The sequence below is a fragment of the Stegostoma tigrinum genome, chromosome 22, assembly GCF_030684315.1.
Source record: "Stegostoma tigrinum isolate sSteTig4 chromosome 22, sSteTig4.hap1, whole genome shotgun sequence".
Lineage (NCBI taxonomy): Eukaryota > Metazoa > Chordata > Chondrichthyes > Orectolobiformes > Stegostomatidae > Stegostoma > Stegostoma tigrinum.
In genome coordinates, this window is record NC_081375.1 from 21067468 (window position 1) to 21092038 (window position 24571).

The 24571-nt window shown below is 40.1% G+C and overlaps 1 protein-coding gene across 3 annotated transcripts in view; it reads left to right on the plus strand.

Annotated features, from left to right (window-relative positions):
• Positions 1–14535: 14535 nt before the first annotated feature.
• LOC125463577 (transmembrane channel-like protein 6) overlaps positions 14536–24571 on the plus strand; it is a 100935-nt gene continuing 90899 nt past the window's right edge. The window contains exon 1 of one of the 3 annotated variants that reach the window (XM_059653680.1): positions 14536–14628. The gene's annotated coding sequence lies outside the window, so the exon portion shown is untranslated. Of the gene's footprint in view, positions 14629–15008; positions 15047–24571 lie in introns of those variants that run through there. The other 2 variants (XM_059653681.1, XM_059653683.1) reach the window with 2 other exon arrangements.

Here is a 24571-nt window from a genome sequence, read left to right on the forward strand (position 1 = left end):
TTCATATAACGAGTTAGATACCAAATTAAGAAACAGACATTGAATTTGAACCGTACTGGGACTAGCATTCTTGCCAACCACATAACTAGGCAAGCAGAGATGAGTTAAAACTGAATACTGGAAACACAGGTTCAAATTTGGGAAGATGTATTAAATTAAAAAGTAGAGGCAAAACCAAAGAAGAGGGTATTAAAACAGAAAATGATACATAGACCATGATGGGAATGGATGGATCTAACAGTCAAACAATAAATAAAACAAAGAGAATAAAAAAGATATCACTAAAGATCTTGTATCTGAAAGCATGTAGCATTCGAAACAAATAGATGAATAGAGATTACAAATAGAAATGAATAAGTCCAATCTGGTAGCTATAAGAGAGATATAATTGGAGGATGACTAGGATTGAGACATTTAGGAATAGCCGGAAAATAGGAAAGGTTGGAGGGGTGGCTCTATTAATTAATTATGGTTTTAGTGCAAAACAGAGGAATGAGTTAAGTTCAGGAAACTAAAATACAGATAAAATAAAACTAAGAATTGCAGATGCTGGAGATCTGAAACCAGCTCAGAAATTGCTGGTGAACTCAGCATCTGTGGAGAGAAAGCAGAGTTAACATTCCAAGTCCAATGAATCTTCATCAGAACTGAACTCCATTCTGTTGAAGAGTCACTGAACTCAAAATGCTAACTCTGATTTCTTCATTTAGGTACAAATGAGAGACGATAAACTAAGGTGTAATGTATTGGATTGGAGTACATGCTCCCTAATAATAACCACCCAGTCATGGGAGATTTAATCTATATATTGACTGGAAAAATCAGATGATCAAGGGTGAGGAATTCACAGATTTATTTCAGATGGTTTCTTCGAACAGCACATTCTGGAGCTGACCAGAGGACAGGCTATATTAGAAATGATATTGTCCAACAAGACAATATGAATCAACAACCTCATAAAGAAAGCACCCCTAGGTAGCAGTGACCATAATATGATTGAATTTTATATTCAGTTTGAGGGAGAGGGTTGTGGGTCAGAGATAAAATTTATAATATTTAAATAAGGATAATTTTGAGGGATAAAATCAAATCCATCAAACGTGAATGGGCTAATTAGCCAAGAAAATGTCAATGGAGATGCAGTAGCAGATACTTAAGGGGATACTTCCGAATACACAGAATGAAACAGAATACACATTCCAATGAAAAAGATAAAATCCAAGGGACAGACCCATCATCTGAGGCTAATTGAACATCTTAGAGATAAAATCAAACTTAAAGAGTAATTATATAATTGTGCAAAGACAGGTGGTAGGTCAAATATTTGACTGATTTTTTTTAATGAACAAAAATATTAACAAAGAGGGAAGAATTAGAGTATAACAGAAAGCCATCCAGAAAGATTGAGCTGAATCTTACAGAATCCTAAACAAGAAGGGCTACGGCGAGAAACCTAGTGGAATTGCGTGAGAAATCCTGCAAGCCTTTCTCAATTACAAGAGAAATTGCTGGCGAAACCCAGCAGGTCTGGCAACATCTATGGGAAGAAAGCAGAGTTACCACTTCAAGTCCAATGACTTTTCATCCTACCTGATAGCAGTCAGAAAAAGATGGCATTTATGCTAAAGACGATGTCAAGTTTGGGGGGTGGGGAGAAGTGGGGCAGGAGAAGTAAACGGATAGATTAACATGGGGAGCAATCTGTTGCATTTTTCAAATAAGTTCCAGACAAGATGAGATTTTTGCTAGGTAGCAGCAAATTGCCTGTTATGGGGCATTATAACTTATTAACGTTTTTATCAACAGTGAGCCTTGCATCATTAATATGCAGCTTTCTATCTGATAACTAACACCAGGGAAATTGGAAATTGACAATTCTCAACATGAAAGGGAGAGCAAGTGAACAAAGTGAGCATTTCTCATTTGAAAGTGAAATTGGAGACTTAATAATGGAAAATGAATAAAACCACAATCACCAGAGAAGTGGTGCTGAGGAAAATGTTGGAGCTTTGGCCTGACAAAGTGCTTGGATCCTAATGCACTTAATCCCAGGGCCTTAAAACAAGTAGCAAGTGAGATAGTTGGTGTGTTGATTCCATTTACCAAACATTCCTTGATTCAGGGATATTGGAAGATAGATTGTAAGATAGAAAATGTAAGTGCCTTCATCTAAGAAGGAAGGAGACAAAAAGCAGAAAACTATGGATCAGTTCGCTCAATACCTGTCATAGTGAAAGCATTAGGCACTGTTGTTAAATAAGTCATAGCAGGACACTTGGATAAGCTCAAGGTAATAAGGCAAAGTTAGCATGCTTTTGTGAAAGGGAAATCATGTTTAATCAGTCTATTGGAGTTGTTTCAGGAGATAAAAGTGGCTTATGGTTAAAGGAGAACCAGCGGATGTACTATACTTAGATTTTGCAGAAGACATTGATAAGGTGCCACATCAAAGGTCATCGCAGAAAACAGAAGCAGGTGGTGTTGAGGATAGTACATTGCCTTGGATAGCAGACCAAAAGAAAGCTGAGAGTTTGTGTAATTAGGTCTTTACCAGGTTGACAAATTGTAATGAGTGGTGTGTCACACAGATCAGAGCTGGGATTTCAACCATTTACAATTTGTTTAAATTACATAGATGAAGAGACAGAAGGTAAGGTTGCCACATTTGCTGATGACATAAATATACTTAGGAAAGTTATTTGTAAAGGGGGCACAAGAAGGTTACAAAGATACTGATAGATTAAGAGGTTGGCGATGATGTGCTAAATGGAGTATATTTTGGAAAAATATGAAATTGTTCATTTTGGCAGAACAAATCAAGAGAACTTATTATCTAAATAGTGAGAGATTGTGGGGCTCTGTGATTTAGAGGTCTCTGGTTGCCCTTGTGTATGAACTGCAAAAGTTTATATTCAGTTACAGCTAAAAAAAAATGTAAGGTTAATAGAATGTTATACTTTACAGCAGGGGAAATTGAATACAAAAATATAGAGGTTGTGCTTCAGTTATCCTGGGTATCACTGAGACTGCATTTGAAGTGCTGTGCACAATATTGGTCACCTTATTTAATGAAGAATGGAAGTACGATGAAGGCAGTTTAGAGGAGCTTTACCAGATGAAAGGGTGAGCTGTCTTATGAGAATAGGTTTGGAGGGCAAAAGTTTGTATCACCTGGCGTTTAGAAGATCAGAAGTAACTTGATTAAAATATATAAAATCCTGAGTGGTCTTGACAGGGTTGATGTTGAGATGATGTTTCCTTTTCGGGGAGAATCTAGAACTAAGAGGTCATTATTTAAAAATCAGGGAGTACCTATTTTAGGAAAAAGATTCAGTGATCTTTTTTCAGTCTCAGACAGCTGTGAGTCTTTAGAACTTCCTTCCTTAAAGGCTGGTACAAAAACTAGGCAGAAATGTAGATCTAAGATTACATTCAAACTAGCCATGACTTTATTGAACAGCACAGCAGGTTCAAAGGGCCTCCTGTTCCTGATTTAAATGTAGCATGAAGGCTCAGGTTGCATGGTAAGTCTTTTTAGGATATTGATCATTAATTTGAAGATTGTCACTGAGTTTTCGGAACTCAGAAAAACAAAATTGTGAACAATGTCATTGTTTTTATTTACATTTGTTCCTCAACCACTCAAGAGGAAATTAAGAGACAAGTTATTGTGTTGTGTCTCACAGCTTGTATGCAATATACCTTTACGGAACATGTTAATGATGTAAACACCGAATGATATGTGACATGATGTAAAAAGATTTTGGTTTCCATCTTACTAAGGCCTCTTGCAACAAGACATGCTTTGACAATTGTGCTCAAAACAAAATACAATCCCTACAAAGTGGAAACATGTCATTCAGCTCAACAAGTCCACATTGACCCTCCGAAGAGCATCCAACTCAGAATCACCTCCTACCTGATCCCTGTAACCCTGCATTTACCATGTCTAATCCAGCTAATCTAAACTCCCTTAGACACTAAGAGCAATTTAGCATGGTCAATCCACCTAACCTGCACATCTTTGACCTGTGGGAGGAAACCTCACCACCTGGAGGAAACCCACACAGACTCAGGGAGAATGTGCAAACTCCACACAGACAGTCACCCAAGGCTGGAATTGAACCCAGGTCCCTGGCACTGTGAGGCAACAGTGATAACTACTGAGTCATCATGCCACCCCACTCTGTGATACAGATTACATCCAAATTGCCTATCTTTGGCTCAGACACGCAGTGCCTATGATAAAAATGTCAGAAATTATACGACACCAGGTTATAGTCCAACAGGTTTATTTGAAAACACAAGCTTTTGGAGTCTTACTCCTTCTTCAGATGTTAGTCAGTAAGACTCCGAAAGCTTGTGTTTTCAAATAAACCTGTTGGACCATAACCTGGTGTCATGTAATTTTGACCTTGTCCACCACAGTCCAACACCGGCACCTCCACATTATGTTTATAATGTACACATATACCAGGAGCTGTAATAAAGGTTTTGGAGTAGATCTGTAGCTTGGGTTGTGACTGTTGATGTTGGTTAGCTCACCAAACTGGTTTTTGTTCCGCAGACACTGCATCGGACCAACAGGAAGGAAACTAACAACAAGAGTACGTGATCACCATCTGGCTACAAAAAGACACGACCAATACTTGCTCATCTCGATCCACATGGACAAGGAGAACCACGACTTTGGCTGGGACAACACCAAGATCCTGGGACTGGCTAGGCAGAGACAAGCACGAGAATTCCTGGAAGCATGGCACTTCACGAAGCAGGCTATTAATAAACACATTGAACTCGACCCCATATGCATACCACTATGGAGGAAACCCGGACGAGAGGCAATCCATCGCAACAGACCCCAGAGTTTAAAAACCAGGTGGGAAATCACACTGACGCTTCAACAGAGGCTACATGAGGACGTCACCCAGCATTGTAACGAAACATCTGTGGAACAACAAAACAGCCCAGTGAGCCAACAAACCTCAACAGCTATAATAAAAGTCCACTGAACCCTTCAGTCCTACACTACCTAAATCTCGTTCTTACGTTCCAGGATCTAACACAAAGTTCACCTCTTCAGGTATGAAGGCCTATCACTGCACCCACAGCAGATCATCAGGGCAGAACAGGGTGAACAGCAATGGCTATTTATAAAATGACTCGCAAATTCCTGATGCCAGATGTCACAAATCACTGAACATTCCCAAAGAAGCTGGGCACAAATCAAACAGAATATTTAAAATAAAATATGACAATATGACAAAATGCTATTTCTAACAAGATATATTAATACAGTTATATAATAAACTAGACTCCAACAATGTTGAGTTCAATAATTTTAGGGCCTAAATGCTCCCATGTCCTAGCCCCTTACCCCACACACCAGGACTTGTTATCACATCACCTGCCGCTACACAATGTTTTTTGTTAGTCATTAACGGTCCCCTTTAACAACTATTCACTCTCCTCACCAGGTTGTTATCAACTCCTTTGTCTATCCAACTGCTCTTCTCTCTCTTCAGGTTTGTCCTATCATTTACTCCCTACCACATATGCTTCCCTATTTTCTGCATATAAACTGACATTTTCCCAGCTACCATCAGTTCTGAGGAAGAGTCACTGGACCTGAAACATTAACTCCTATTTTATTTCTCCACAAATGCTGCCAGACCTGCTGAGCTTTTCCAACAACTTCTGTTTTTATTTTAGACTCCATCACTGCTCGCTTTTTATACAGTACTCTTAATATAATAAAGTGTCCCATGTGAGGTCTAATCAGGCAGCAAAGATTAGCACCAAGACAAAGAAGATGTATTCATCTGGAGAATATTGGTTTTCGGAAGTGTCTTAAAGGAGAAAGATATTAAAGCAGAGAGGTTTAAGGAATGAATTCTAGAACATATAACATAGACTGCTGATGGCATAGTCTTCTATAGAGTGATGATGTTAATCCAGTTGTCTGAGCATTGTAAGGTTAAGGGAAGTCACAGATACAAGGACCACAAAGGTGAGAAAGATTTGGACATAAATTTTAAATTTAAGACATTGGTGGGCCAAATGCCATGCAGGCCAATGAGCTCAACAGTAATACAGGGGTGGAAATTGGATTGAGTTAGGATGCAGACAATAGATATTTTGACCAAATGAGGGTGAAGAATGGAGGCCAGTCAGAAGAGCACTTGAGCAGTTGAGTGAGGAGGTAACAATAGCGTGTATGAGGGTTTCAACAGCAGATGAGTTGATGAAGTGGCAGAGATCTGTAATATTACGGAGTTGGAAGTTAATGGTGTTTGTGATGGACAGGAGCTGTGGGCTAAGTAGAACATTAATGTTAGAGAGTTTGGGACAATAGGCAGAATGATTGGTGCCTAGGGAATAGAGTTTGTCGCAGTACCCCAAGACAATGGCTTTGATTCTATCAATAGTGATCTTTTTTATTGCTTCAATGGATTGAGTGTTGCTGGCAAGATTATTCTCATTGAATGGCTTGCTAGACCCTTGCAGAGGACAGATAGGAGTGTAGTGATTATAATGAGATCAGCCAGGTGGGCCTCATAGAATATTAGTTCCCTGATTGGGGCTCTTAATCTGGTCCAATCAGGAAGCCCTGTTTGAAAGGTAACAGCAGAAGGGTCAGACATCCTGTTAATTATGACAGCTGGTTCTGATGGAGTTGGATCAGTCTCAAGGACTCTCCCTGTGTAAGTAAAGGGTGGCTTGGTGATGGGATGCCTCTGCGGAGTTATGCCAGCTGATATCACATGTAGGCCAGGCCAAGAGAGGATGGCAGATTTCCTTGCCTAAAAGACATTTGTGAAGCAGAGAGGAATTATAACAATTATTTATAACCCAGTGGTATCACTGCTGAAATTTGATTGAATTCTGGATTTTATATGAATTAAATCTGATGACATTTTGGAATTTGAATTCAGATCTTTCAGGGTGTTAGATTGAGTCCCAGTACTACTAATTCAGTGATTTTCACATTGCTTCAAATTTCCAGGAGGAAATTATGCTTATTTGGTCTTAAATGTCAAACAAATGCCCTGGCAACATGGAGACGGTGCAATGGAAAAGAAATGTCATTGAGGTGCAATTGGATTTTTTTTGAAACCTGATCTATTTTGGTCAATGTTGAAAATGTACTGCACATAAAAGCCATTTGGAATGTCAAATATAAAAAAGAAATTCTCCAACTTTGTTGCTTTATGTAGGCCTGGGCACATACTCAATTATGATTCTTGTTAAATCTAAATTGTTCTGCCTCCAGCCTTTATCAGTTATAGTAACCTGTGTATGCTGTACATATCTACATTAATAAGCCAGATATGATTTCTCACTGTAATTTAGCCACTCTCACAAACTGAATTAATCCCCTCACTTATTTAAGCTGAGAAGTGATTCATTTTTAACCTGGAATGTGAATTCGGGCTAAATCTAGTGAAATCAGAGGAGTTATTTAAAATAAAATCATGCAGTTTGCTTGCATAACTACAACTATTACAAACAAGACTTAATGCAGTCTGTTTTATTTTTCTTTCCCACAAGCTGCTAGATCCTTGGAGTACACATAAAAGCTGTTTTCAATTATTAAATCGTAAATCCAATAGGTTGACTCCAGTGCAATAATTGCCTCCTTTAAACTGGGTTAGCATTCAACCCAAAATAAGTCCATACCTTCCACTCCAGCACAATTTGTTTTGTGTGCTGCTCAGAGAACTACTTCAGGATGGGTCTGCTGAATCTCCAGATGCTGACAGGTGAATTGGTTACAGAGACCAGCTCTGCAAAGTCCCAAAGCTACTGATGGTTTTTTTAAAAATATTGTGTTCAGCCCTGACTGCTTCCTACAACAATGGATTATTCGCTTTTAAAGTGGTCAGTATTCTACTTAATTGACACAACGCACATGAATATTGTCAAAAATTATAGTATAACAATGATTGAATGATGTATCAGTTTCCCTGCACCTAACATTTGCAAGAAAAATTCACAATATGACGACATGTATGTGATATTCACATTAAGTAAAACATTTATAATAGAATACATTTTACAGTGCAGATCAATTTATAATGATGTTAATGTCACAATTAATTTCATTTGATTTCTACAATTTAAAATGGTAAAGTACACAATATAATTTTCCTAATGCATTATTCATCTGAAACAAGTTAAATAGTAACCTTGGTTTCCTGTTACAATCCCTGTACAGACTGATCACTTTTAAAACAAAATCTGAATTTCCAAGTAATACTGCAAAAGATGATATGACATGATACAATGTTTCAAAACCTTCACTGTAATAGGCAGTCTAAAAGCACTATTCACCTGTCCACAAATTCCGTGACCAGGTAGTTGTTACTGTGAGGAATACTGAAGTTGCATGTTGGAACCATGCAGAAATTCTACTGAGGTGGATTCCACAAGAATTGTCCAGGATATTGAAACTTGCTTGGACCTTCCTGGATATCTGGAACCATGTGAAAATGTCTGCAACTTGAAATAAGAATTGAAGATTTTGGAGGCTTTTCACTCATTGAAGCTTAATATGCACCCAGTAAAACTTGGAGGATTAAAATCTACTCTAAATCCTGGGTAACTTTTAAACTAAAACCCTGTCTCATAACTACCCCTCCCAACAATAATTCCTGCCAATCCTCAGAACTTACATATTCCACCTAATCAAACTGACAACCCCCACTGATCCAATGCTCTTGTATGGGTCATTCTACATAATGTGATAGGACATCCACTCGAACCCACTGGATGCAAGGCCTAAACACTGAAGCCAACATCCCTGATCAGACAAACCCTATCCCTGGCCCAACACCTCCCAGCCTCAAGCTGACCTCTCGACTTACCCTAAGGACTCATCCACTTACCTGATGCCCTCGAACAAACCTGCCATGTTATCAGGGTTCACCCACCTGCCACCCTACTCTAACTCACCAGGCATGATAGCCCTCTCATCCATCAGTCGCCTTGCCCAAACTGTTACTTTGCACAATTACCTTTCTTCAGCAGCTGTGAACGTAGCTGTAAGGCATTTGAACTACTGAGTGCGGTACTCACTGCTGAAAACTAGGGATGGTTTCGAATTTGCTCCATTTGCAAGTGGCTGGCTGTGAGCTTTTCTGGATTTGTCTCCACTGGTTCACAACATAAGGCATCTATTAGTAACTTTGACAGCAGAACGGATCAAAATGTAAATGTGTAACTTTTTTGTCAGGTCAGGGTTGGAAATAGGGTTCCATTTTACCAAAAATTGGCCAAGTGTTAATTTGTGGAAGGTTTCTGTCTGTGAACTCTAGTGAATTATCTCACACAATTCCTCTCTACTTATCTCAATATGGTAGCACCACATCCCTGTGGCACTGCACTGATGATACCTTGGGCTCATCACTGGCAGATTTACCAGCCACTGCTCAGACTTTTTGTGATTTCTGCCAACAGTAACATATTTAAATCTCAGATAACACAGTGTAGAGCTGGATGAACACAGTGGGCCAAGCAGCATCAGAGGAGCAGGAAAGCTTGATGTTTCGGGTCGGGACCCTTCTTCAGAAATGGAGGAGGGGAAGGGGATTCTGAAATAAATAGGGAGATGGGGGCGGCGGATAGAAGATGGACAAAGGAGAAGATAGGGTGAGAGGAGACAGACAGGTCAAAGAGGCAGGGTTAGAGCCAGTGAAGGTGAATGTAGTTGGGAAGTTAGGAGGGTATAGGTCAGTCCAGGGAGGATGGACAGATCAGGGGGGGTGCGGCGGGATGCGGTTAGTGGGTAGGGGATGGGGGTGGGGCTTGAGGTGGGAGGAATGGTTAGGGAGGCGGGGATTAGCTGGGCTGGTTTTGGATTTCTTCCCTCCCTAACCATTCCTCCCACCTCAAGCCCCACCTCCATCCCCTACCCACTAACCGCATCCGGCCCCTATCTTCTCCTTTATCCATCTTCTATCCACCTCCCCTGTCTCCCTATCTATTTCAGAATACCCTTCCCCTCCCCCATTTCTGAAGAAGGGTCTCAACCTGAAACGTCAAGCTTTCCTCCTCCTCTGATGCTGCTTGGCCTGCTGTGTTCATCCAGCTTCACACCATACTATCTCAGATTCTCCAGCATCGGCAGTTCCTACTATCTCTGTGACATATTTAAATCTCAGTTGATCACCAGGCCGAATGATGAGAATCACCAATAGCCTTTAACAATGCATGTATTTGGAGAGAAATGATAAAAAATATTCTGAGGGGACATAGATAACATTTCATTGCAACTAGAAGACAGGACAAGCTGCCTGGATTTGTGACTATGCTAAGAAGCAAGGGAAGACACCGTATGGTGGTATTGTAGGTTCTGAATGAAGCGACAATGCACAACAAGGCAAGGCATGGTCGAGGTGCTGTGAGCATCCAGATAGATGCAGGCTAAGTGTATGCTCAGGGAGCAAGCTGAGATAAGCCCTGAAATGCACTCTGCTCCAATGCATCAGATGGTTACCTATCCATGCACACAACAGCCTGGCAGCAGTTATTGAAATGTAAGGCATTTCTGTGCTCCAAATGAATTGGAGAACTATATTCCAAGTTAGTCTGAAACATGCTCTGATGATGTGATGAGGCTGGTGTGTGTCCGATACCAAACTCCATGAACAGGGAATACAGACAGTCACTACCCATGGAGCAACACTGTGATCTTCGTGACTACTGTCCAAGACTGAGGCCTGAGGAAGAAGCTGCAAGCTTAAACCACCAGTACCCATTCTGACTTTCACACTGGGATTTGTCACTATCCAGTTCCTCTATGCCATGTGGCAGAATAGGAAATAGCATACAAAAGAAGTGAGATTAGGTACTAATGAGATGTAAGTTTACAAAAATGGGGCTGAACATGCTCACTGGTGAGATTCTCATCCAGTCATTCCAAACTTGAGTGGAAAATCAGACTATTTTCTCAACATTGAGAATTTTTCTGCTCTCACCATATTTTCCCAACTAACTTGCCTTTGCCCATTTCTTTTAGGGGCAATATCTGGGCCCATATAAGTAGGCAATTTACAGACTACAGAAACAAACCCTCCTGTTTTAAGTGATAAACAACCAAACACTCCATTCTCCTGGTTCCGGTCCAAAGTGATGCTTAGCTCCTTAGGAAAACAACAAATGCAGTAGATCGTAGCAGTTCAGACAGCAAGCTCACTCTCTCTGGATGCGGTCTGACCCATTGTGATCTCCAGCATTTGTTATTTTCAGGACAGATTCCAGCATCTGCACTAATTTACTCCTATGTAGCTCCCGAAGATTGACTTCCATTCTTTTTCTTTCCCAGCCTGGTGACTTTAACACCAGAACTGCCCTTGACAGTGAAAGCATTCTCTGGAGTTCTTGCTCCAGTGAATCTTACAACCTTGTTTCAAATTCTTACAAACAGGTCTTTCCAATTTGAACATGAAGTCTCACGACATTCCTGTAAGGTGAACAATGGAGGCTTTCAACCTTAGTTGCTCTCTTTCTCTGACAGATCATGTCCCAGTAACTCTGCGTATTTCATGGATATCTTAGATATTCATCCCCTTTCAAAGCCCACCGTCATGGCAAGAAGAATCACATGAACCTTGTATCCAGGTAGAAGTGCTCTTTAGCTATTCTTTTGACACAAATTCAATGCTATCTTTGAATTATATGAACAGTTTAAAGGATTGTTTAGAGCCTGACATTTTCAACACGTTTGTGCAACTTTGGAGTGTAAATACTGGTGCTACTGCCAGTGTTCACAATTAATTATGTAGAAGATTTTCAAATATTTCAAAGTATTCCCACAAGTTCTGGAAGGTTTTCCTGCAGTTGGGGAAATTTTTTTTGGCCATTGCTTTATAGTAACTTTATATTTTAAAAAAATAAATATTAGCCTTGAAAGGATAGACATTTCAAACATAACACAGTGTGGACTGGGAGAAACACAGCAGGCCAGGCAGCATCAGAGGAACAGGAAGGCTGACATTTTGGGTTAGGACCCTTCTTCAGAAATGGGGGAGGGGGAAGGGAGCTCTGAAATTAATAGAGAGATGAGGGGTGGGCTGGGGAAGGTAGGTGGAATGCTATCACAGCCATCCCTTCTTAAACAGCTGCAGTCCATTTTGTATAGGTACACCTACAATGCTGTTTGGAAGAGAGTTCCAGGATTTCATTCAATGATACTGAAGGATTTGCAACATATTTCCAAGTCAGGATGGGGAGTCGCATGTAGGGAATCTTGCAGGGATGTTGTTCCTATGTTCTTCCAGCTGGTAATGTTCATGGGTTTGGAAGGTGTCATCTAAGAAGTCTTGGTGAATTTCTGCAATGCATCTTGGGAAACATCTACTACTGAGCATCAATTTAGATTTATTGCATGTTCTCTGCAGGTGATCAAGAGTCAGATGGTGTGAGTAAAGTGTTAACAGCTGAATAACAACTGAAGAGATGCCCTCGAAGCTGAGTAAATGGGGCAGAGAGGTAATTACAAAAAAATTAAAAATAAGATGGTGCTGGAAACAAGTTAAATGGCTGAAATAACATGATAGGTATGAGGGTCGCACGCTAAGGGTCTATCCAAAGTAATAAGTAATCCAAAACTGTACAATTAAGGTAGAGCGAGATCATAACAGTTTATCAAGGTGGTGACCTTAATTGGTTTGTATATTTTTAAATTACTGATTACTTTGGTTAGATGCGACTCTCATATCTATTATTTTATTCCACTCATTTGGTTTGTCCCCAGCGCCATCTTATTTTTAATTTTTTGTAATTATCTTTCTGCCTCATTTAATCAGATTTTAGTTCATTTTTATTCAGCTGTTGACACTTACACTGTCTGACACTCTTGATCACCTGCAGAGACCTATCATTCAGCCTGTTGACACTCCACCATTTGTATGATCTTTTGATCTCTCTGCTGATTCATCTCTCTGCCTGTAAACTATGTGCTGTGTGCTTCTCTTTCCCTTCACCTGATGAAGGGGCAATGCTATGAAAGCTTGTGATTTCAAATAAACCTGTTGGAATATAACCCGGTGTTGTCTGATTTCTGACCGTATTAAATGTCAAAGGGATTCTGTTTCGAGATTGTCATTACCTGGTTTTTTCTGCACTTGTTGAATGTTTCTTGCTATTTGTAATGCTGGGATAATGTCCAAGTCTTGCTGCATTTGGACATGGATTATTTCAGTATCTCAGCTGTCCACACCAAAATGCAGCAAGACTTGAATTGCTATGTACTGTGCATTGCAAAAGTAACTATATTTAATATGGACTTAAGTGCTGTAAAATGCTTTGAAACATCAGGTAGAAGTGAGCATGCTCCATAAATGCAACTCTTTTCTTTTCCGTATCTATTGTTTTCCAGCAAGAGTATCATGCATCATGAAAATTAGAATCTAGCAGAGATGATAAAGACAGTTTTGGTAATTTTAACAGAGAAGCAAATACATTGGGTTCATTCCACGATGCCAAAACCACAGAACTGAAAAATATTAAAGTCTGAAACTCTATTCTCTTCCTATACATGGCAATGTTAATCCAAATGCTAACTTGGAATGGAAGCAAGAAGAAAATTAAATTGGTGGTGGCTGTGGGGGTGTGGGGCAAGGTCTGTGCAGATCAAAGAGCTTTTTTTAACGACTATTCAGAGTCCGTTTTTAATAACTATGGGAAAACAGTGACATTGAGTTACTCAAGATTAAATAAGCTGCTAATGAAGTTTAGAAACCAACTATCATTTTGTATTTGGAAAAGAAAGCATTTGTTTAACTGATAATTTGTCTTTGTTTCTTTCCCTAAAAGTGAATCAAATGGATTTTTCCCCAACAATTAACAATGAATTCACAGTTATCATTATACTTTAAGTTGGATTCAAACCCGGGTCCACAGAATGTTCCCCGGGCCTCGGAATTAACAGTGCAGTGGTAACACCACAAGGCCATCACATCCCCTTTCCTTACATGCTTCAGAGAAAAAGTCAACAATGATCTTGAACTTAGTTTCTGAGGAAGCAGCAGGCATTACATATGTACACTGGAGCTTAATGGGTGAAGTTGGAGTGATTGTGGTTTCGATTTGAAGGCAATGCAGCTAATATTTTCCTGTCTAGTTCTGTAAATTCTCACCAGGCCTCTGAGTAATTTGTTGGAAAGGAGCCCCAGTGTAATAGCCAGGAAGAAGGACAATTGTCTTGGTATGATATTTCAGCATCCTAATTTTCTTCGCAGTGATAGAGGCAGCAGTGGTGAGGATCAGCTTGAACTGAGAGCATGGTGACGAATTTCTGTGGGCAGCCAAATTAGAAGAGGATACCCCAAAATCTGTGGAGGTTGACAGGCTTTAGTCCTAAACTGACACTCTCTTTATACAGGTTTTCGATCTGAAATAGTCTGTGGACAGACATTTGTAAAGTGTGCACTGGTGATGGTGAGGTGGAGGAATGTTTGAGGAAACTCGTTAGCAAGCAAGTGAACTACATCTCCCAGAAGGCTGAGGGGGAAGCTATTGCAGAGTTCCACTGGCGGTGATACAAGCTGGTGCATTACCGCAAAGTAGCAGCAAGAAGTCACAGCCGAAGTGGAGCTGAGAACACGGAGAAATACTGTCCGTCCGGTAAGCAACTTTGTTTTTGGATGTAGTGTTCTCGAGTTGGTTCTTGCTATTCAACAATGTTTTTAAAAAAGTGAATTCAGGACGGGAAGGGTTCATTTTGACCTCGCTCCGGAACTTCGAAGCCGTCTCTTGTTATCAGGACGTGTGTTTCGTTTGTTTCAGTGCAATCCGGTTACCTGGGTCCTTACGTCCAGGAAGATCCGAAGGGGAAATACGGTCGCTTTGAAAATCCAATTAAGAGTATAAGGGTTAGGTTCCAATTTCCCCACTATGATATACAATCCTGTATCATTACATTGTTACAGGCATCTTTCCCGGAGCAGGGAACATTGAGATGGAACCGCCTGCAAATAACCCCCTAACGTTTGGAGACTCGACAACCTTAACCGAGCAGTTAAACCCTGTTTAGTCTCGATTGGTGGGTTTTGAGTTTGTACAGACGGGGAAACGAATTTAAACAAGGGGCTGGTAGCTGGTTGGTAACAATGTTAATTTTCACCTTGCGGCAAGAATCTAGAAATGTTTGGATTTTAAACGCAGAATATTGATACACAGAAGTCGACCGTTCGGCCTGTCACAGTGGTGATACAACTTGAGCTGTCGCCCAATCGTAGTTCAAGCAAACAAAATGAACATGTTTCCTTAAGTGAATTTATTCCCAAATAGAAGTGGTGGAGTCTGTATCCTTCAGCTTTACATAGACATCGTGACGGTGTCGTTATTGTAAAGAAAAACAGCACTTGTTTGAAAAAAAGGGGTGTCCACACTTTGAAATAACTAAGTATCCTATTGTTTTGCGCCTTATTTATAAACATTGCATAATGTTTTCCACGCAATTTCACACACTTCCTTGAGCGTTAGAAAAACCAGGTGTTTTGGCGGAAAGTTTGCTCTGTGATATTGAAGATTCTTTAACTGCTGTATCTCAACAAGAAGGATCGTTTTAAAAAAAAAACTAGATTAATCTCAACCAGCCACACACTTTTCCGGCTGAAAGAGCTGGCCCATTCAGTTTATCTTTTTGCTTAACTCACTTGTTCTGACCCCTTGAATACGGTTGAGTGAAAATCCAAAATTGGACACTTCCTATAAAACAGAGGCTTGGCTGTTCGCTTTCCTTGAGATTTTTCCCCATAATTCAGCCTCTAGTGCTTGACCTATTGAGATATTTATTTACTACTTTGCCGAGGGATGAAATAGATATGATAGTTGGCCACGAAAATTAGGTACGTGTCACGATTGGTTACAATTGCTTCCAGAGGCTAGAGACGTGGTTCACGTGGCCTGTTGATTATTCAAGCAAGTCCGGCATTTGTCACGTTCATCATAATGGTTAACTTTTTTTTTAAATGCACACACTTGCACAAATGTGCTTACAATTCATTCATGAAGCGATTTTCGCTCTGGAAGAATCGTACTTTGTCAAATCGGTCAGCTGATCAGTCTTAAATGTCATTTAAAACCGCGAGTTGGCAATGAAGTTGAATGAACAGAACCAGCTAAAAGCAGTACGAGTTGTTTTCTTTACAGTTTCACATTGCATGAATGTCTTCAGAACATGTATTGTTATATCACAAAAACAAACGTTCATCGTGAGACCCATTATTGAATACATTAAGACACACTTCTTTAAAAGTCTGAGTAATTTTAAACAATTTTTTTGATTAGATGTAACTGATCTTTGAATTTCTAATGGTGTTGGTTGACAGTTTTAATATTATTTCAAGTCTTGCCGCTGATCCCTGGTAGATCTTCAAACGCGAGTTTGGCATGGGTCTGAATGTGTTGATGTCCAGTATATCAGGCCAAATGTTCACTATCCCACCATAAATATTTGGATGCCTGATGGAGTTTTTCCATGGCCCTGTGATAACACTTCACCTGAAAAAAATAGCCTGCACGCTTTGCCTGTGTTATAGAATGGAACGTACTCCCCTACATAGTTGAAGTGGATTATTGGTCAAAGTCCTGATGAGAAATTGTGTCAGGTCTCAGCTTAATCAAAAAGGACACTTTAAACAAAGCTCGTATCTGGGTGCTGGGCAGTGGAGCTGGAAGACGGAAATGATGGAGGGGAGAGGAGAGAGAAGTGCAGAATTGTCAGTTCTGGAAAATGGATTTGGTAATGGGGTCTCCACAAAACCTACCCGAACAGAGTTTTTGGCAACTCTGATCATTTATAACTGACAAGATGTTCATATAAAATCAATACATTCCTTTGTCACTTTATCAACACCTAAGCACCTTGGTTTACGTACAGTCTGAATGACAGGTTCTTTTTTCACTTAATAAAAAACTAGCATCGAATCATAGAATCCCTACAGTATGGTCTGACTCTGGCAGTCAAGGTATTGTTGTGATGTTGTAATGACAATTCTAAGAGGAAGGTACACACAGTTTGCAGTATTGCAGACATCACAGTAAGTGCATCATTGCATTGCATTTACATATGCAATAAGTTTCTAAATTTGTGAAGGCAATTGCCGAATATCTGAAATTTTGAGTATCTGTAATTTTTTCTCCACCAGCAAATTTCTCCATTTTGTTTTCACTCCAGAAGGGGCAGAGTTTGCATGATTTATGATAGTAACACTGGTTATAATTTGTCCAGTTCTCTTCCACGCACTTGAGCCATTCCTGAGTGCCAGTAGAGATGCTTGACCATTTCCACCACAGAGATCTGCCTTAAAGCTCATGTACATGCATTGTTTTTAGCAAATTGTAATGATAACTGGCCCTAAATGGCAGCAGTGAATACACCTCACAGACACTTAAGAAATTTAAGATACCCAATGGTTGCAAAAAATGCTATACAAATGCAAAGTCTTTTTTATCCCCTCTCCAACTTGGTTTATTTTTCTGAGAATATGAGGGAAATCGTTGAGATTCTTCGCTGCACCAACTGAGACTATCTTACTCAGTGTAGCCTGAGACTGAATTGAGAATCCTTTCCATCTATATCGTCCAGTTGTCAACAAACTCCAAATTTATGCATGACCCACCCATCATGAACTTTTTTTTGAAAAAGAAACTGCAAAACTTAACATGACACGTTGGAACAACATTGCAAATTTATAAGCAATATTTTCTGTGTGGATGCTGTTATCCATTACAGAAATTGAGTTGAAGGTTTTACTAATGCTTTGATTTGTGGCCACTGTTCTGGTTTTGCAATCTGAATAGATTTGCAACAAACAATAAACCATACATTATTAAGTTTTTAAAAACTACCAACTTCTAATGATCTCTGATATCCAGCAAATTAGTAATATTGGTTAGTATTCAGACAGCCAAAATGAGGTGATCAATGTGTAACTAGTTATGAACTTATTACAGTTCTCATCCCCCGAGATAGATTGTTGCTAATTACCAGTGGCAGTGACACCCTAGTTTGCGATGGATATAAATTTCAATCACTTTATCATTTAAGTAGTATTAACAACCAGTTGATAATTTGGATGTTGAACTTTGCATCACACAAGTTAAAATAATTCTGTTTATGGATTGTATGCTATTGCTACCAAACTGTCCTGCTTTCAACCTTTGAAACAACCTTTGAAGCTTTGATGCCAGTTGCTTTCTGAAATTATAAAAGCAAGAAACAGCACCCATTGTTCAACTAGGCTGTGAATTAATTGTCTGAATGTGGCCTCGTTTCTCGGGTCTTGGTTATTCAGAAATAGATGCATAGCCCTGTGATGGTAGAGCAAAACATAAATGACTGAATCAGCTCAATTGTTCATAGTTCAGTGGAGCTTTGTTCACAATCACTTGTTGTAAAGTAAAAACCATAATTTCAATCTCTCTGAGAAGAAATGCTTATGTCATTTTTTTCAGCTAATTTGTAGACATTTGAGCTAACAGTTGTTGCTTCTACAAAATAATAAATTGAAGTGTTTCAGTTTGACACTTGACAAACAATTCCCTCATGCAGCAGGCTGTTACATGTTTTCCTTTGATCCCACTTTTGGACCCATTGTGAAGAGATTCATGAGGAGAGCCTGATTTTTCTGGAACATAGGAGTGGGAATTAGGCGCCTTGAGCGCACCCCACCATTCTAGATTATGACTGATTATTTACCTCCATTCTATTTTTTTCTGTGCTATCCCAATATTCCACAAGATCATTAGTATCTACAATCAGTTATTTGCTGTCTTAAATTTACTCAAGTATTGAGCTTCCTCAGCCACAACTACCGAGTTGCGTTACTACTGGATGAAGGAATTCATTTTCTTCTCAGTCCAAACTAGAACTGTTCCCCGGTTCAAGACACCTCCCCCCACCCCCTCCATAGAGCTTGGAGAAACATCTTTCTTTCATTGACCCAGTCTTTTAAGAACTTTGTATGTTTCAGTGAAATCACCTCTTGTTATTCTAAACTTGAGAAGCACCCTCATCTTAATTTTTCCCCCGTGGGAAAGCCGCACCGTTCCAGGAATTAGTCTGGTGAACTTCCACAGCACAAAGTCCAGATGCAGCGTCATCAGTGTTCTGTACGACTGCAACAAGACATTTTTTGTTGCGAGAGGATTGAATTACAGAAGTGAATGTCAACAAGCCATTTGCCTTCCTAATTGTTTGCTCTGCCTACCTGTTAGCTTTCAGTGCTCCATAAATAGTACATCCAGGTTCTTTTTGACATCAATATTTCGCATTCTCTCACTGTTTTAAAAATACTCTGCACCTCAGTTTCTGTCACCGAAGTGAATAACTTCACATTTAGTTACGCTATACTCCACCTGTAAGGTCCTTTTCCACTCTCACGCCCTGTCTGAATCTCCTTGAAGCTTCTTTGCACCATCACTGCAACAAAGATTGCTGCCTAGTGTCATCAGCAACTTTGTAAATATTATCTTTGATTCTTATATTGAAATAATTTATTTTAATTGTGAAGGCTGGGGTGCAAACACTGATCTTTGATATCCTTGAAGTCACTGATTGCTGGTCAGAGAACAACCCATTTTTTTGCATTCTGTTTCCTCTCCATAACTCTTCAGTCCATGCCAATATATTTTTGAGAGCCAAATTTGTTATCCTCACCTGGTCTGGCCTACACGTGACTCCAATGTATTTGACATTTAACTGTCCACTGAAATGGCCTAGAAAGCTACTTGGTTGTATCAAAACCACTCCAAAGTCTAAAGAAAGGAATGAAGCTGGACAGGCCATCAAGTGGTCAGTTTTGGTCACCTTGCTGTAGAAAGGATGTTATTAATCTGGAAAGAGTGCATGAGAAATTTACGAGGATGTTGCCAGGACTCAAGGGACTCGGTTATAGGGAGAGGTTAGACAAGCTAGGACGTTTTTTCTTTAGACCGTAGGAGACTGAGGGGGTGTCTACAGAAGTGTATAAGATCACGAGAGGCATTGATAGGGTGATTGCATTCAGTCTTTTACCCAGGGATGGGGAAATCGAAGGCAGAAGGTATCAGTTTAAAGTAAGAGGGGAACGAACGTATGGGAACCTGAGGGGCAACTTTTTTACGCAGAGGGTGGTTCGCCTTTGGAATGAGCTGCCAGTGGAAGTGGTTGAGCTGGGTGCATTAACAATATTTATAAGGCATTTGGATGAATACATGGATGGGAAAGATGTAGAAGGATATGGGCCAAAGGCAGGGAAATAGAGTTAGCGTGGATGGATATTTTGGTTGATGTGGACCCATTTGGGCCGAAGGGCCTGTCTCTGTGCTGTAGGACTCTAAGAATTGATCGAGGCACTACAAATGAGAATGGCATATTGAACCCTGTCATCACCACAGTATTGTCCTTGCTATTATCTGGGGATTTATGCCGAAATTGGGAGTGCTGTCTCAAAGACTATTTGAGCAACAGCCCTCTTTCAGAGCATTCATGCTGTCAGAATCATACCTTGTAGATCATGTCCCAGACACCATTAACCACCATTGCTGGGTATCTTCTGTCCCACCACAGGACATACTCAGTAAAGATGGTGGCACAGCAGTACACAGGCAGGAGGAGGTTCCCCTGAGAGTCCTTAATGTAACTTCAGACACAATGATGTCTGGTCAGACTTGGGCAGGGAATCCTCCTGCTGGTTTCCATGTTCTGCACTTCCTCAGTTGATGAATTAGTACTCCTCCATGTTTACCACTAGGAAGAAGTACTGAGCTTGATTGAAAGTCAGCTCATCATTCCATACCTTTTGCTTGATAGAACAACAGTTTTGTTGATTCCACTCCATTTTGTTTTGGTCTTTGTTTCTCGTTTTGTGGACATGAAGTACATGTCAGCTGTACAATGTTGGTTTAACAATCAACCTTTCAAGTGTTTTTCCTGAACAATTGGTCTGAAAAAAAAGTCAGTTGACCACATTTTATTGCTTTTATTGGTGACTACTGTCTCAAAATTGAACAGCTTCTACCCCACTTCCCACACCAGGAGAGAAACCGGTGTTATTGGCAGCCAAGAGTCACATTGTAGGAAAATGTCACGATGTTGCCCCCATCACTTAACTGAGATTTTGACCTGACACTGGCAAAACCCCTCCTCCCCAGGAAGGCTGAGGGCAATGGTTGAGGACAGCAGGTCTGCTACTAATTTATTCCATCCTGATTTTTAATGATTTGGAACGTTTGATGTGACTGGAGAGGTTATACTTTTGGTTTCTTAAATTTTTTGGCTTTGATCCTGAAAAATTTAACGAAGAGTTTCCATGAGATTAACTTTACTCTGTTCTATCCTGTTTCTCGTGCAAAGGGGTGTTGTCACAGTGGTTCTGAAATTTTGCGTTCAGACAGGCAATTGATAAACCGCTTTGGGTTCTCTATGGGTCTTTCTTTTTGAAGACAAAGGGATCACGAGTGGGTGGGGGTCAGGTTCACAAAGACACAAAATGGATTTTGGCTTTGCTTTCAGTCAGTTGGTGGGTTTTGCTGGCTGCTGGATCTAACAGCTTGAGTTCTCCACTGATCGAGTGAAGAAACCACTCGTGAGGATAATACCTGTTTTGCTGAATTGTATTTTTGCCAGAAGATGTGTTTATGGGATGTTGCTTACGTTAGACGATTAGTGGTTAACTAATACATTTACTTTGTTAAGTTGGAGCAAAGTTATGGCAATTCTTTTTATTGTATTTTCATTGTGTTGTAAAAATAAAGCGTGTTTTGATTAACACCGAAAGAACTGCGGATACTGTAAATCAGGAAAAGGCCAGACCCAAAACATTAACTCTGTTTTCTCCTTTACAGATGCTGCCAGACCTGCTGAGCTTTTCCAGCAACTTTTTTTATTGTTTGTGTTTTGATTAAGCTTGGTAGTGGACCAATCAAATCATATCTGGAACACAGTGCCCTTATGCTTGCCTTAACTTTTAAATTATCCTGTGAACAGCTTCTTGTTCATGTGAATGTACAGACCTATCAAGGAGCATAAGAAAGAGACTAGACAATAGGTCACCTCTACCTCAAGTCAGTCATAATGTCATATATGATCAATGATGGGAACTCATCGACCCTCTTCATCAGGAAAGTCTGAAGATCCATAGCGATCTTCAGTGACTAAGTATCTCCTTGTCTCAATCCTAAATGTCCAGCCCTCATCATGAGACTCTTTCCTGTAGTTCTAGACCTTCGGACCTGAAGAAAAATCCTCTGAATCTTATCTCTTTAAAATGTAATGATTTCTCATTCTTCTAAACAGCGGAAGATTGTCTCATTCTACTCAATGTTTCCTGGTAGGGCAACACTCTTTTCTCAGAAAATCACCCTCATGCATAAAATCCACAAAATGTAAAATGGATCAGAAGTTGTGCACTTTAGTTAGGGGAGGCAATGGCTTAATGGTATTATTAATCCAGAGACCCAGACAACATTCTGGGAACCCAAGGTTCGAATCCCGCCACGGCAAATGGTGGAGTTTGAATTCAGTATATAAAAATAAAATTAAGAATCTAATAATAATCATGAATCCATTGCCAATTGTCGGAAAAAACCCATATGGCTGACTAATGTCCTTTAGGGAAGGAAACTGCCATCCTTACCTGGTCTGACCTACATTTGACTCCAAACTCTCAGCAATGTGGTTGACTCTGAACTGCCTACTAGGCAATTAGGGATGGGCAACAAATGCTGCCTGGTCAGCAGTGCCCTCATCTCGTGAATGAACCAAAAGAAGATTTCACAATGGCTCTACTTGATCAAGAAATCAAATGTGTTGTGCAAGGTTTTCTGCCATTGGTAACATCGCACTTGACATTGTGTAGAATTATTGTTACAACAAAAAAATTTCTGTTTAACACGGTACATCGAGAGCCCATTTGCAGCCTCTGCAAGATCCTGTTTGAAACACATGAAATTGAATAGTGGCTGGTTACGGCTTCAGCCAACAGTATACAGCTCAGAATGCTTGTCATGGTGTTATGAATTGGAATTTTGCCATGATATTGCAGCATTGAAACAGTATTATTATGCAAAGATTGTGAGCCCTATGCTGGGCAATCAGCCAAGGTGAAAACTGCAACATTGGGCCAAAGGGGACACTAGTTTAAATTCTTTTAGCCTTTAGCTGTTTACAAATGTCCATACGATGTGGATATTAATCAATCCAGAGTTATGGAAAGTTCTTACTGGGTGAATGCAGCTGTGTCAATATTTCCATTGATCTTATTGTGCACCAAGATGTGAAGCTAAATAAGCTCACTTCAGAAAAACAAATTTTCAGTTACTCACCATTATCGAGAATCTATAAATGACATGTGTGCCATGGTGTTTTGAGAAATATTTCCTAAAAATAAGCCTGTGTTTGTCTGAGATTAAAAAATCCTGTGTAGTGAAAAGCGATTATTTGCTGTCATTTAAAAAACAAAGCTCTACTTTCATCTGAGATAATGGGAACTGCAGATGCTGGAGAATTCCAAGATAATAAAATGTGAGGCTGGATGAACACAGCAGGCCAAGCAGCATCTCAGGAGCACAAAAGCTGACGTTTCGGGCCTAGACCCTTCATCAGAGAGGCGATCTACTTTCCTCTTGTGCCTGCACAATATGGCTTATTTCTGAGTCAACGAGGAACTTTCTTCACCTAATTTTAATCGTGTGCTTGTACTTTGGGTATACTATGCTTAAATTGCTCAAAAACAATGGAAAATGGCTTTGAATTCATATGTTTTTGTTGCACTAATGTGTTTATAATTGCTGAAGTTATACTTATCAAATTCATTCCTGAAATGTGGGAATTGCTGGCTGGGCCAGCTTTCATGGCCCATCCCCAATTGCTGGTAGATCTGAGTGGCTTGCCAGGGCCACTTCAAAGGGCTGTTGAGAGTTAACCACATTGCTGTGGCATTGGAGTCACCTGTCGGCCAGACTAGATAAGGATGACAGCTTTCTTTTCCCTCCACACGTTGCCCCACCCCTCCCCCCAACACCCACCCTGATGCACCTCTCCCAGTGCATTGAAATATGATGCAACTTTGAGAGCAATGACTTTGAGAACAGCAAAAGCACACCACAGCGTTGTACTGAGATAACAAGGTGTAGAGCCGGATGAGCACAGCAGGCCAAGCAGCATCAGAGGAGCAGGAAGGCTGATGTTTCAGGCTTAGACCATTCTTCAGAAATCCCAAAATGTCAGCCTTCCTGCTCCTCTGATACTCCTTGGCCTGCTGTGTTCATGGGTCTACACCTTGTTATCTCAGATTCTTCAGCTTCTGCAGTTCTTGCTATCTCCATAGCATTGTACTGCCTTATTCGGGTTGTAGTCTGCTCAGGGCTAGTAAATGTGGTAGCTGAACTTTGGTTGAAACATCCTGAGAGGTCGGTAAGATGCATCCCTGCAGATGTCCTTTTCAAATGGGGGGGGAAAAAAGGTTTTAAAAATGCTCACTTGTTGTAGTTGCTGTGAAGTCTGTTAAAAGTTATTTGCAGAATAACTAACCACAGCTAGTACTGAATTTAAGTAAATGCTCTACTTTTTACAACTATA